At 44.2% G+C, this 14787-nt stretch overlaps 1 pseudogene; it reads left to right on the top strand.

Moving 5' to 3' along the window:
* The window catches only part of LOC147725152 (1-aminocyclopropane-1-carboxylate synthase-like protein 1), a 198209-nt pseudogene that overhangs the window by 63168 nt on the left and 120254 nt on the right, over positions 1 to 14787 (top strand).

Genomic DNA, 14787 nt, shown 5'->3' with positions numbered 1-14787 from the left:
CTGGTGGCCTGGTATGGATCGGATGGTGGAAGTTGTTGTAAAGGATTGTCATTTGTGTGCTGCTAATGACAAATCGCACACCACTAGCCAATCTCCTCTTTCTCCAGTAGAAGTTCCTGTTACAGTTTGGACAAAAGTGGGGTTGGACATAGCGGGTCCTTTTGAGCTCATGCCCTCACATGAGAGGTTTGTGGTATTGCTGGTGGATTACACTTCAAAGTGGGTGATTTCAAAATGCATGGGTATGTTGTATTCTAGAGCCATAATTGAGTTTCTTAAGGATGTATTTGTGTCAGAAGGGGTGCCTAAGTATGTGCTCACTGTCAATGGGGTACAATTTACCTCCAATGAGATGGATTGTTTTCTTAAAGATCTTGGGATTGTTCACCAGAAGACAGCTATTTATTCGCCTCAAGCGAATGGACTTACTGAGCGAATGAATAGGGTTGTAAAGAGTTGTGCGCAAAGGGCTTTGCAGTCTAAGGTTTCTTTCAGTAGTGTGTTTAGGGAGACCTGGCTGGCACATCGCACAGTTCCCAATGCTATCATGCAAAAGTCTCCTTTTGAAGCATTGAGGGGGAGAATGGCTAATTCTAAGCTAGACTCAGCTTGGCTTCCTGAGAGGGTTTGTGATGATAGTGTTGAGAATGAGTTGAGAAGGAGAGATGCGCTGGCTAAATATCAATGGAAGTATAAACAACGTTATGATGATAGGATGGCTGTCAAATTTAGAAAATGGAATATTGGTGATAGTGTTCTTGTGAAGAAACCAAAATATGGACACAAGGGTACTTCCAATTTCAGTGGTCCTTTCATCATTACTGCTATTAGGAAAAATGTTGTGACGTTAGACAATGGGTGCACTTGGAACATGTCTAGATTGGCAAAGTGTACCGAGTTTAAAAATCATCCTAATAGTGGTTCTGGGCCTATTGATAATTCCGGTCATACTTGCACTTCTTCTAGTCATAGCCAAGAAAATGTTCTTGGTAGTTCAAGACTAGTTCCTAGGACAAGACAGGCTCCTAGGAAGTTTAAGGATTATGTTCTGTATTAAGTTATTTTTATACAGTTTCTTTTAATGCTGTTTTTGTCCTTAAATCTCATTCCTTTTTTCCTTTTTATTTTGGTTAGGGGATGTGTTATGGTTACTGTCTCTTTAACGAAACACTGTGTACTTTACATCATTGATGGAATGATTACATTCTAAATACTGAGTCAGTTGCTGTGGCTTGCTGTTGATGGTTGTACCAATAAACCTGCTCTTCCAATTTACCCTGTTTAAGAGCTTTCATCAGTCCTCTTCCTCTCCTCGAGGTCGAGTGAGTGGTATTATCAGGGGTTTTTATAGTGAGCCAGTGTGAGGCAATTGGTGCCTAATAATAGTGTTTGGGAGCCGGTGTGGGCCATCCTGTGTCTTGCGGCCTGCTATGTAAAGCGTTGCCTAGTTGCCTGACTCTCCCTATAAGGACTTTCCGGTAATGTGTTGCCGTTCGTTGCTATAGTAGCGTGTGACTCGCAAGGCGCTGTCTCTCCTCTTTGCCCTTGTTAATAGGAGGACGTGATTCAGCTATCTCGCGCATGCACAAGATGAAAGTGGCTCAGCGCGAGGCATGTGCGCGGGCTTTTTTATTGAAAAAATTAAAGAACGGACTGCTGTGCACATGCGCAATACGTCACAAGTATTTTATCAATGTAAGATACACCATACAGGGCAATAAACGGATGCTTATTAGTCATCCAAGGGTAATCCTATGAGTAAAAAAAGGGGGGGTCGGCGGTCCTCCCTAGTGGGAGTGTGTATGGTTGGGGGATCAGGAAGCGTAATACCAGCTATTACCTGGTTTTGGCAGTTTTTTGGCAATGCAAATGTGGGCATGAATAAGTGCATTTAAGGTGCTCACATACTAGGGCGCCCCAATACGTTGTCTTGCAGAATTGTGGTCCACTGGGCATCTCACAGTGTGCTATGGGGGCACTGAAGTTTTCAAACAAATGCCAGGCATACTAGTGTAGTGACACGGGCTGTTGATAGATCAACTCTAAATATATGTAGGTGCCAATTATGAATCTATGCGTGTGGATGAAGAGGTGGAAACATACGTTGATCAAATAGCGGCAGAGGCTAATGTAGTCCGGTTCATGGCGCAAGTTGTAGCCAGTCTTCCATCATTGAGTCCTTTGCTTGATGTGCGGAGGCGATAGACCCACCTCTTTTCCATGATGTGTAAGGGTTTCATCAAGTCCATCTTTTGTTTCTTCATTACTTCAAGGACTACCCACTTGAGGTCAGTGTCTTTAGGATTGCATTCCAGGACGTTTTTGGTGAGTTTGGTGTTGGTCTTTTTACACCTAATCGTGCTTTGATGTTCATTTATTCTGGTTTTTATTTTACGGGTGGTCATCCCCACATATTTCAAGTTACATGAACATGTCAAGAGGTATACCACGTTTTCCGTGTTACAGTTGGAAAAAGTGTTCAACTTCCATGGGCGTGGGGTGATTATATCAACTTCTTTCGTTGTTGAAGTGAAGGGGCAAGCAATGCAGTTTCCACAAGCATAGTGTCCTGTTGGTCTCTGGGTGTTCCACATGGTGATCTGGTCATCCCTCATTGTAGTCGGCTCTTTTGCATGTACTAGTTCGTCTTGTAAGTTCTTGCTCCGTTTGAACGTAAAGAGTGGGGGGTCCCATCTCTCCCCTGCATCATGGGGTATCTTCCAGTTCTTTCGGACAATTCTCTGAATGGTATTGGATACCGGGGTATATGTATTGACACACACAAGTCTGTTTGTTTTTTCTTTTTTTTACGGTCTCCAATAGTGCGTCGCGATTGTTATTTCTGGTTCTTTTCTTTGCTTGTCGGATTATTTTCCTTGGATAATGCCGTTCAAGGAGTTTTTCTTCCAATGTCTGCCTGTTCCACAAAAGTCTCCTTCTCTGTACAGTTTCTTCGGACTCGAATGAATTGTCCTACCGGCAAGTTGTTCCGCAGGGCCTTGGGGTGGAAGCGGCTGTATAATAATAAACTGTTCTTGTCTGTAGGTTTATTATGTACCTGCGTGCCTATGCCTCCCATGTTCATCTTAATCTCCAGATCTAAAAGGACCGCCTGGTCCTTACTGATTGAGTGGGTAAATCTAAGATGTTGATCTTTTGTGTTGACCCATTCAACAAAAGCTATGGCAGTGTCCAGGTTTTTAATTTATCTGCGAAAGGGTTGTTTGCATGGAAGATGTGGTCCTCCTCAAACTGGTGTACGTACAAGCAGGCCAAACTAGGGGCAAATGTGCTGCACATTGAGGTACCAGCAATCTAGTGATATAGTACTTCTTCGAATTCCCCCAAAAATTCGGTTAATGCTCTGCACATTCCATAATAAAATGTTGTGGTGTGAGGAAGTTCCATTCCATATTCAAAAGGATATGTTCCAGCACTTCTAATGTGCGTCTCTGAGGAATACTTGTGTAAAGTGCCTCAATATCCATAGTGATGAAGAGGAGGCACCAATTTAAAAAACTCTCAGGAGACAGAGTACATCTTTAGTGTGTTGTAGATATGATCGTGATTTATGTACGATCGGTTTAAGTAACCAATCGCAGAATTGTGACAATGGTTCAAGGATTGACCCAATACCAGATACGATCGGTCTTCCTGGTGGGGGTATTTTACCTTTGTGAATCTTTGGCAAGGTGTAAAATTTTGGTATTCTGGGGGAGTCATTCACCAGGAAGTCGGCCTCCTGCTTCGTAATCCAGTCATTGCATAGTGCTTCATAAACCATGCCTTTGATCTTTCTGGAAAGGCGGGGTGTAGGGTCGCTACTGGTGTTTACCAGGTGTAAAATCCTGGGGCTACTCGTGGTTAGAGCGTGTTTTTTTATGGCGTCGTGGGTATTGCTATTATGCAATAGCTGTGTTAGCGCCTGCTTTCAGTCACTACCAGTTTGGGTACGTCCACTTTGCATGTCTTTTAGCGATAAATATCGCTGACATGCAATTGGGCCCAAACCGGTCGCTATCGCCTGGAATCTGTTGCTAACTGCTGTTAGCGACAGCTTGGTAATTGGGCGATAAAAAAATCGCCGCTTTATCGGCAAAAAGTGGCGCTAAAGCAGCGATAACACCCTTGCTAATATGCCCCTTGATCTGTAAGAAGTCCATAATGATTTTGTGGGTATTGCTAATATGCAATAGCTGTGTTAGCTGCCTGCTTTCGGTCACTAACAGTTTGGGTACGTCCACTTTGCATGTCATTAGCGATAAATATCGCTGACATGCAATTGGGCCCCAAACTGGTCGCTATCGCCTGGAATCTGTCGCTAACTGCTGTTAGCGACAGCTTGGTAATTGGGCGATAAAAAAATCACCGCTTTGTCGGCAAAAAGTGCCGCTAAAGCAGCGATAACGCCCTTGCTAATATGCCCCTTGATCTGTAAGAAGTCCAGAATGATTTAATTCCTTCTAAATCGCTGCCTGTTGCCACTTCACCGCTCCTGTCAGCTCAGTTCTTTTATTTCTTTTCAGTGCTGAGTAAGGTCATATTGTTTGTCCTGCTACTAAAGTTTAAATTGTAAACAAATGCTATACAAATATTTCTGTCCTTTATTCCCCATTGCCTTCCTTATTTTACCTTTACCATGCTTTTCAGACCAGGCTTCAAAAATGTTAAACATTTCCAGTTTTTCAGTTTCAGTTCCACAAGTATGTATTTATGTTTTGTTCCATCCCTTTCTAGAGCCTCTTCAGGCACAAGAAGCCTTTTCACAACGTCATTCCAGATGCATTTTGTCCATTTAGTGGGGAAAATGTTAGCTGCCTTTCCTTCTAGCTTTCCGATTCCAGGACTCCCATTACACTCTAACACTGTGTGTGTGCCTCGGATCTTAACCTGAAGTGAAAAATATGGACTTGCAGCTGGAAATTTGTAAAAATGTTTGGAATGTTAATTATTTGATTCCTTTGGAAAAGAATAAATGTTTTCATAACACTGCTTTATATCTTTGTGAGACTATGATCAGTTTGTGAGTGTAGAGGGCCAGGCTTCAACCGTCTACTGGGGCAGACGATATTACCACTTAGTAGCTTAATTCAGTCGTAGCTACAGACACAAAATTCGAGGCAAGTAGGTATTAATTATTACGGCTGGTGCCACTGGTGAAATATGATGTTTCACTATAGTGGAATCACACATTTTCTTCCTTTGTAAATAGGAATTTCCACATAAGTTAAGACATTCTCTGAGACCAGGGGTGCTTAACTCAGAACTTTAAACCCTAGTGCAGAGATTATGCCAAGCACGACCGGATTTGGAACAGCAACCAGCCCAGGCAATCTGGTTGGCTGGCCCCGGTAGCGGGGGTGGGAGGTGCTAGCGAGAAGCACCACTCCCGCTTTTATTACAGGGAGCTGATATTGCAGAACTGCTGCTAAACCAGCCCTTCAAAATAAAATGGGCTCCCACTCTAGTGAGCCACCCGGCCAGCACCATACAATGTTGCACATTCAACTCCTTGGGCCGGGCTCCGGCAGAGGAATATAAATAAAGCGCATGTGGCTGCCGGCGCAGACCAAGATAAAGAGTGGTTGTGTGTTCCCTTAGTGCGCATCATTAGTATTAGGCCTCCCTGTCCAAAAAACCTTGTTACCCTCCCATCTTACTGGTGGCCCCATCGCCAGCCGCTAACAATACTGCGTGACCCCAGGACATTAGCGACGAGGGTGGTGGGTGACCTGCGCGCGGCCTCCCGTCGCAACGACGGTCGGCATTGGTGGCAGGTGCGACTGCAGCAGTCTGATTAAGTGGCGGTGCTGGTGCACGACGGCAGCCGCATGAAGGGTGTGCTGCCTGGGAGCGGTGATGACTCGAGAGCTTTGGAGGCTGTGGCAGGGTTTGGGTTTTGGGGTACAGGGGTGTTTTTAGGTTTTAGGGCAGAGTTTGGGTTTTGGGGTACAGGGGTGTTTTTAGGTTTTAGGGCAGGGTTTGGGTTTTGGGGTACAGGGGTGTTTTTAGGTTTTAGGGCAGAGTTTGGGTTTTTGGGTACAGGGGTGTTTTTAGGTTTTAGGGCAGGGTTTGGGTTTTGGGGTACAGGGGTGTTTTTAGGTTTTAGGGCAGGGTTTGGGTTTTGGGGTACAGGGGTGTTTTTAGGTTTTAGGGCAGGGTTTGGGTTTTGGGGTACAGGGGTGTTTTTAGGTTTTAGGGCAGGGTTTGGGTTTTGGGGTACAGGGGTGTTTTTAGGTTTTAGCGCAGGGTTTGGGTTTTGGGGTACAGGGGTGTTTTTAGGTTTTAGGGCAGGGTTTGGGTTTTGGGGTACAGGGGTGTTTTTAGGTTTTAGGGCAGAGTTTGGGTTTTGGGGTACAGGGGTGTTTTTAGGTTTTAGGGCAGAGTTTGGGTTTTGGGGTACAGGGGTGTTTTTAGGTTTTAGGGCAGGGTTTGGGTTTTGGGGTACAGGGGTATTTTTAGGTTTTAGGGCAGGGTTTGGGTTTTGGGGTACAGGGGTGTTTTTAGGTTTTAGGGAAGAGTTTGGGTTTTGGGGTACCGGGGTGTTTTTAGGTTTTAGGGCAGGGTTTGGGTTTTGGGGTACAGGGGTGTTTCAGGGTTCAGGGGTAGGTTTGTGTTTAGGGATAATTAAATTATATTTACCATTTTTAAATTAATTAAAATATATTTAACTAATTAAATTAATTATTTTACATTAATTACATTTTTAAATTAAATTATTAAATTAAATCAATTATTAATATTAATTTAATTTAATTTCAATTTTAAAAATATGTACATTAAATTAATTTCATTATTTTAATTAAATTAAATTAATTACAATTTTTATTAAAATTACATTTATTAAATAGATATTATTTTATTAAATTAAATTAATGACTATTTTAAAATGTATTTTAATTAAATTGTTTAAATAAAATTAATTAAATTAACTTAATAAAATTGTTTAAAAAAGGTATACTTACCTATACTTACGATGTAATGCCATGCGTTGTAATAGCATCTGCTATGTAATGCCATGCGTTGTAATGGCATCCGATGTAATGGATCCTGCGTTGTAAAATCTGCGTTGTAACGGAATGCGACGTAAAAGAACGCGTTGTACTGACACCAATCCGAAGATGTGTCAGGGCGCAGCAAGATCAGGGGTTTGGTAGGCACAAACGACCGAGGCCTCAGCAAAGCTTAAAGGCTGTGCAAGAAGTGGAGGAGCTGGACAGCAGGTGCCATAAGTTGAACATAAATGAGGAAGAAGAGGACAACAACATATTCATGCTGTCAAACATTTGAGGAGTCAACACCAAAAGAAGACCCCCACCATTATGCCAGATATGGATTGGGGAGAACTGGATTCAAACTCTCATTGACACAGGGGCACTGGTAAACATTCTAGACACTGCACAGTATGACAAGCTAGTGCCCAAGCCTCGGCTGTTACCCACAACAGCCAAAATCTTCACCTATGGTGGTGATGTGCCGATTCCGCTCCAAGGAGTGATTGAGGTTGAAGTCCAACATCGGACCAGGTCGACACATATCTGATTCTACGTCACAAGTGACTGTGCCAGTTTGCTGTTAAGTTGCCATTCTGTGGAAGATCTGGGGCTTGTGATATTTGCCAAGCAAATCCATCAATCGCAGGCTGAAGTGGTGCTGGCAGAGTCTGAAGGGAGTAGAGGTACATCTCCAAATCTATGACACTATCGCCGAGTGCTGCTTCATCTTCGTCCACTGGTGGAGGCTGAGCTGGAGCGCCTGGAGAAGGATGGAGTGATTGAAAAAGTGTCAGAGCCTACGCTGTGGGTGTCGCTGTTGATTATCGTGTCAAAGCCCAAACAACCGGATGCGATCCGCCTGTGTGTGGACATGAGGCTGCCCAACAAAGCAATCTGGAAGGAGTCGCACATCACACCCACTATCGATGAGATTTTGGCCGACATCAATGGGGCGCAATTGTTCTCCAAGGTCGACCTAAATTCTGGTATCACCAGCTGGTGTTAGCGAAGAAGAGTTGCTACATAACAACATTATCAAAACACATGTGGGGCTCCACCAGTTCAAACGCCTGAGCTTTGGGGTGTCTTCGGCAGCGGAGGTGTTTCAAGATGTTGTGAGAGAGGCGTTATCAGGACTAGTGGGTGTGTTAAATGTCAGAGATGACATTCTCATCTTCTCCAAGAGCTTGGAAGAACACCATGTTTGGTTAAGAGAAACCCTAAAGAGACTGGTAGAGCAAGATTTGACCCTACACAGAGCCAAATGTGACTTCTATGCCATCGAAGTTGAATTCTTTGGATACAGGTGCTCAGCGAGAGGCTTGCAGGTGGATGCAGCGAAGGTTGAAGCCATTCGAGCAGCAGCCAACCCCCAAACCCAGTCGGAATTCCGAAGTTTCCTGGGGATGACAAACTATTGTGGTAGATTCATACCGCACCTTGTGAGGCTGTCTGAGCCACTCAGAAAGTCAACAAAGAAAGATGTACCATGGCAATGGATCAAGGAGGAGGTCCGGGCTTTAAACAAAATCAAAAGTGAGCTGCTACAAGGAGCCACCGTACCTCATTTTCAGTCTGGGCAGGCGACGGAACTCGTGGTGGATGCCAGCCCAGTGGGGTTAAGTGCAGTGCTTCTCCAAAGGAACTCGCAGGATGAATGGGTACCCATTGCCTATTCCAGTTGAGCACTTACTGCTGTTGAGACCAGAGACGCTCAGATTGAGAGGGAGGCATTAGCAATTCGCTGGGCATGCCAACATTTTGACATTTGTCTGTGCGGTCACACGTTCATGGTAGTCACAGATCACAAGCTGTTGGTTTCTGTGTTCACATGCACTGCCCGCAAGGCCCACCCCGATAGAGCGAAGGGCAGTTAAAATCCAACACTACAAATTCGATGTTGTGTATCACCCCGTAGCTAGCAACCCGGCGGACTATTTATCCAGGCCTCCGTTGGCCATCCACTCTGGAAAAAAAGGTGAAGTCGATGACGGCACAGAATCTTTTGTGCAGCAAATTGTAGAAGCGGTGTGCCCCCAAGCTTTGTCGATGGAGGAGAACCAGGAAGCCACCAAGGAAGATGGGTGCCTGCAAGAAGTCAGGTGGACACTGCACAACCATTGGTGGAAGTGGTTCCTTCAAGGATCTGTCAGATTGACGGACGAAGAGGGAGAGTACTGTTTGAGCCTATGGAGATGTTGTGAAGAGCTGAGCAAAGCATGCAACTGAATAATCCTCTGGGGTACCCGTCTGGTGATCCCAGCAAAGTCATGGAAAAGAATGGTGGACCTGGCCTACCAATGTTACCAAGGGGTTGAAAATACAAAGGCTTGGTTGAGATCTAAAGAGTGGTCCCTGGGAGTGGATCGCATGGTAGAAAAAAAGGTTTGTGGATGCCATGCTTGTTTGAACTGCCGGTGTCTCCTATCATCACAGAGGGGCCTAGCCAGACACCCTGGACCCATGTGAGCCTGGATTTCAGAAGTTTCCCTGACGGGCGACATACCGAGGTAATGGTGGACAGTCACTCTAAATTTCCGGTGTTTAGAAGTAGTTACATCTACAGCTTTTGACAGCATCCAAACAGTATTGGAAAAGATATGTACACTTCTCGGGATGCTGGATGACATATGCAAAGACAATAGACCACCATTTCAGGGACAGGATTTCAAGGAGTATCTGAACCAGCAATGCATCCAACATCGCAGAGTGACACCCCAATGGCTGCTAGCCAACGGGGATGTCGAGAGATTCATGACGACTCTAAACAAAGCCCTAAAGATTGGGGTGGACCAGGCCGAGGACCTCAAGGGTTGTCTGAATCGCTTCCAATGGGCCTATCGGCAAACTCAACACTGTACCACCCGGTGCGATCCCAGTGACCTACTCATGAAGCGCGCTGTGAGGGATGGTGCCCAGGCTCAGCGACATTGGAACACTGACCGGGCCAGTCAGAATTAAGTGTTTCTGTCCTTTATCCGTCACATTATTTTTCTCTAAAATGACACAGGCTGAGGGTACATACCCTTAGGAGTTCACATGCCTCCAGAATAAGAACAAAGCAAGGTGACATTATTTCTACTAAAAAAGAACATCACCAAACCCAGGGAGAGAAAGCTCCCTCTGAGGTCCTAACCTGTAAACCCAGACTTTCTTCTGAGGGGATCGTACTTATTGCCTGGTGCTTCTGCTGACCTCAGTGAAGCAGACCCCGCTTTAGGGTACAAGGCTGGAATGTTTAATTTAAAATAAGCTTTTTCCTGGATACTGCCTAAGGAAGGAGAATATATTTATTTACAAATAAGTCTGTGTAGGAAGACTCTGCTGGAGAACTGCTGGTACTTGCTCCTCTTAGTTGGGAAATAATTATGGTTGGAGTATGCCACTATGAAAAGCAGCTGTTGCTCTGTACAGTAATCTGGTCAGGAAATGTGAAGTTCCATGTTCATGTCCAGGCAGTGTGTGCAGCTTGATAGTTTAAACAGGAATTTCAGAGGCAGTCAGTTTTGTTGAGAGTTTAACTTTTAAAGAGAAAAAAAAATATTATGGGTTTGAATTAGTGTTTGTGATCCCCATGGTTAACTGATTGTGTGATCTCACCATCACAAGCGTCCGCCAACCCTCCACATACTTTGGAGGGATAATGATGATACCTTTGTTGATAGAGAGCACACTGACAATGCACCCCTTGTGTTAACCCGCTTTAGATCACTGGATAGAAAATGCCTCGGTCCCCTGGTACCAGTGCCAACGAGTCTTCTCTGCATTCCTATTCTACTTAGGATGGAGAGGAAGCCATTTACTTATCTGTCAATCACTCTCATCACTCTCTTTCTCTTTTTGTTCTTTAGGTGGTGGTGCTGAATGGCTGCAGATCAATCTTTTCAGCATTGGCTTCTGTTCTCTGTGATCCTGGAGGTAAGCAGAATATTTTCTGTTGGGACCAATACATGAGTGTGTTTGTTGTGCACAGACTGTATTTTGAGTGCTATGCAAATATGACTTTCTGAGTGGTCTTGGAGACAGATGTGTGAATTTTGGACAATGTATACATTTAGATGGGAAGAAAACAATAGTGGCTTTAGGTTGCTGAAGTTATCTACTGATTTTTCCGAAACACGGAATCTATCTGCTTAATATTTTATCAATTAGTGATTAAATATATGAATATGAGACACAAACCTCTAGTTTTGGAATGTAGGAAGCAAAGCTATAGAGCTTTCTGCAATAGTGAAACTGTTGGCCATTGTATTACTAAGGTTTCCTGCTGCATTGGCACTCATGTAGTCTTGGTGGGAGGGAGAGAACTTCTTAAAAATAACAGTAGAGGGAGGCATGACTAGGTGTCCAGACAGGAACGCCAACTGAAGTGTGAGCTCCAGCACCTGGGGTAGATCGATGTATTACAAAAGGACTTCAGAGTACATGAGTTGCATAAACGATACAAACAGAAAAACTCTAAATTCACAAAAGAATGGTAGTAAGTACAAAGGTCTAATACAGATAATAGTGGTTAGATTAACATATATACAAGATAACATGTATCGCCATCAATACATGGCCATCCACCACTAACGGTACAGATAAGTGCTCCAGAAAACCCCCTGAGAGAAAAACAGCCTTGGCTTAGCATGGCAGTTCGGGCTGGACTGTTCCCATGAGGCACAGGGTCAAGGCTGATTTGCATATAGCTGCATCTCTTTGTGTTTGCTTTGTTTGCCCTAAGTTGGCAGGGTATGTCCACACTTGGGTCCCTTCTTCACTTTGGCACCGGTTTCAAGCTAGCCTGGCTGATGAGGGGTGTTATCCTGATACTGGTAGCAGGGTGCTTGTTTCCAGTCCAGGGAAGTCATGGCTTAGCAGTTCTGGCTGGACTGTTCCCATGAGGCACAGGGTCAAGTCTGATTTGCATAGTTTTTAGGGGTTGTTTTTTCTCATTTCTTTGCATACGTAATATGAGTTGGTTTGAACTGTAATGTATTTTCCTGAACTATGTATAATCCTTAGAGGCAAAAGAAAAGTGGCGTAACTGACGGATACTGGCTGAATGTTGAAGCCAGCCCGTGCCCTTACATATTCTCTGGTGATACTCTCAAAGCAACAATAAAAATTTATTTAAAAAAAAAAGTCTGATTTGCATATAGCTGTGTCTGATTTGCATATAGCTGTGTCTGGACTGGGGTGGCGAAGTAAGCTAAAGAACGATGATGGATTCAACCCAGATCCGTGACTGGGGGTGAGTGTTTGAAATGCTTCAGCATTCCGTTCATCATCTCTTTGTGTTTGCTTTATATTGAAAACCAAAAGCAACAAGAAATGATTGCCTGACTCGATAGATCCATACATCCTGGTGGTCGTTCCTGACTACTCTGCATTCTAGCAGATAAGACTCACTTTTCTCAAGTTCAGATCATCTTCTATATGATGGTGGCTATATGATGTTTAAAATGTGTATATGATGTATAAAATGTGTTTATGATGTCCAAAATGTGTACACATTCAAACATATCTTACTGACTTCATACGCACACCCTCAGGTACCTTGGCCTCTGCACGCCACTTGCTGCATCCTGACAACATCATCCTCGCCTCTACACTCATTTGTGACTCAGCTAATGTAGAACATTATTTCACGTCTCTACGTTAGCTCAAGTGCACTCTTCTGTGTGCACTTCCAAACCGCACGTGTTTCACCTTCCAACTCATATCCACACAAACACACGCATGCCTTCCCTCTTCCACATTCATACTTTACCCCCACTCGCAACCTTACATGCTCACCTACACCAATATCATACCCTACACTTGCATACTTAAGTTCGAATTAGGAGTTTGGCGCACCCACCCTGATCCCACACCGCCAAACTCGACTGCCATCCACCAACCATATTACAAGCACCACAATACCCTGCAGGCACTGGGCATGCATTCAGACAGGGGGTACGCACACTCTGTATGCATAGCCAAGGCCTGTGGCACCAGAGGGCCCTGTAGGGCCCCCCTTAGTTTCCTCACTGCCTGCAGTTTCATGGCATGAACATCACCATCAGCCCGCTGGAAGTGAAGAGGCTTGTAGTATGCTTGGCAGGGCCGTAGCAGCCCTGCCATGCATATTGCAGCCTCACAGCACCGCGCCTCTGCCAGGGATCACGGATCCCTGGTGGTTGTGGCAGTGCCATAGAGGTCCGACTGCCGTACTTTTAATACAACGGTCGGACCACTAGTGTGGCAGCCTCTGATCAAAACGGCACCTCCACCAAGGGTTCTGCAGTCCGATGGACGGCTAAACTCATAATCAGGCCCATAGTCATGCATGTGTACTCATATGTATACAGTCCCATGTACACACACGCCCTCCCACTCACACTAGGATCAATACATTCTCCACTTTTGGAGAAAGAGAATTGCTAGATCAAAACTCAACTTAACACAACCTCCCACACAGTCATAATATCATCACACATAGAACACTTCTTATGAAGACTATCACAGAGCAGATCCGTGGCGACCATTGTCCTACTTTCTGTCTTGGCATGGGAAAATTAGTTTTCAGTTAATTATCTTCTCTACTTACTTTTCTTGCTTTCCTGATCCTGTTTTTCTTTTCTCCTTGCCCCTCCCGTCCTTTCTCCTACCCGGGGACATATCAAGCCTAAGCTGCCAAGTCCATTCTACCCTACACCCCACATGACATGCCACAACCTACACTACGCCTGCCACGTTTCAGATCCTATCCTTAACTAGGCCCCCACTGTATATATTATATCTACTTAGACTCTTAAGATCCTCTCGTTAAACACGAAAGGGCTTAAACACCCTGTCAAAAGGAGGAAGATAATTGAACACTACCATATATTGAAAGGTGATATTCTCTTACTTCAAGAGACAAAAGAAAGATATGGATATCAACCTGCAAACTCTTAAATAAGTGGAACTTGGACTTTGCATTCTCCCATGACACCGACAAGAAAATTGGAGATGTCACCGTCTTTGTTAGATCGGCAGACATTAAAGTCATGCAGAATATACACAATACAGAAGGCAGATGGGCCATCTAAGAAATATCTATACACGATCACGAATTTTTTATCGTAAATATTTATATGCCCTCTTCTGACTGCCCCTCATTCTGGGTCGACCTAAATAAAAGACTAAATGACATTCCTAATGGCTCTAATATACTATTATGAAGAGAATGTAACCTTCCTTTGGACCTATTGCTAGACAGACTATCCCCTGCAAACTTAGACCAGGGTAATCCGACACACATATGAAAATGTTATGCTCAGCATACAACCTAGCTGACATATGGAGGCTATTCAACCCCACAGGTATTGAGTTCACTTTCTACTACCACCCACATAGCTCCCACCTAAGGATAGATTACATCCTGACGAACCAGAAACTTACACCTTGCTGCTCCAATCCCTTAATTGGACCATGCCTGTATTTCATGAGACATTCCAATATCCAACGTCCAAAACCCAAATAGACTATGGCGTCTCAGTAAGATGCTAGTAAGTGACCCACTCGGAAGAGAAGAAATATGCACTGCAATCAATAACTATTTTAATGAAATAGCCTCCCCAGAGACCTCTCTAGAAACACTCTGGGAAGCCATAAGAGCAACAATAGGAGGGAGAATGATTAGTATTATGAACAACAAAAACAAGAAAGACAACTAAAAACTTGATGTTATAAAGTACAAGGGATACCAAAAGTAGCAGTAGGCCAGGGACCTTGGGTGCATATATTGTTTCAAGAGACAGTGGTCCCCAACAGAAAAAATGTA

This window comes from Lissotriton vulgaris, chromosome 4_1, assembly GCF_964263255.1.
Source record: "Lissotriton vulgaris chromosome 4_1, aLisVul1.2, whole genome shotgun sequence".
Lineage (NCBI taxonomy): Eukaryota > Metazoa > Chordata > Amphibia > Caudata > Salamandridae > Lissotriton > Lissotriton vulgaris.
The sequence above is the reverse complement of the archived record's forward strand: the minus strand, read 5'-3'. Positions and strand labels throughout refer to the sequence as shown.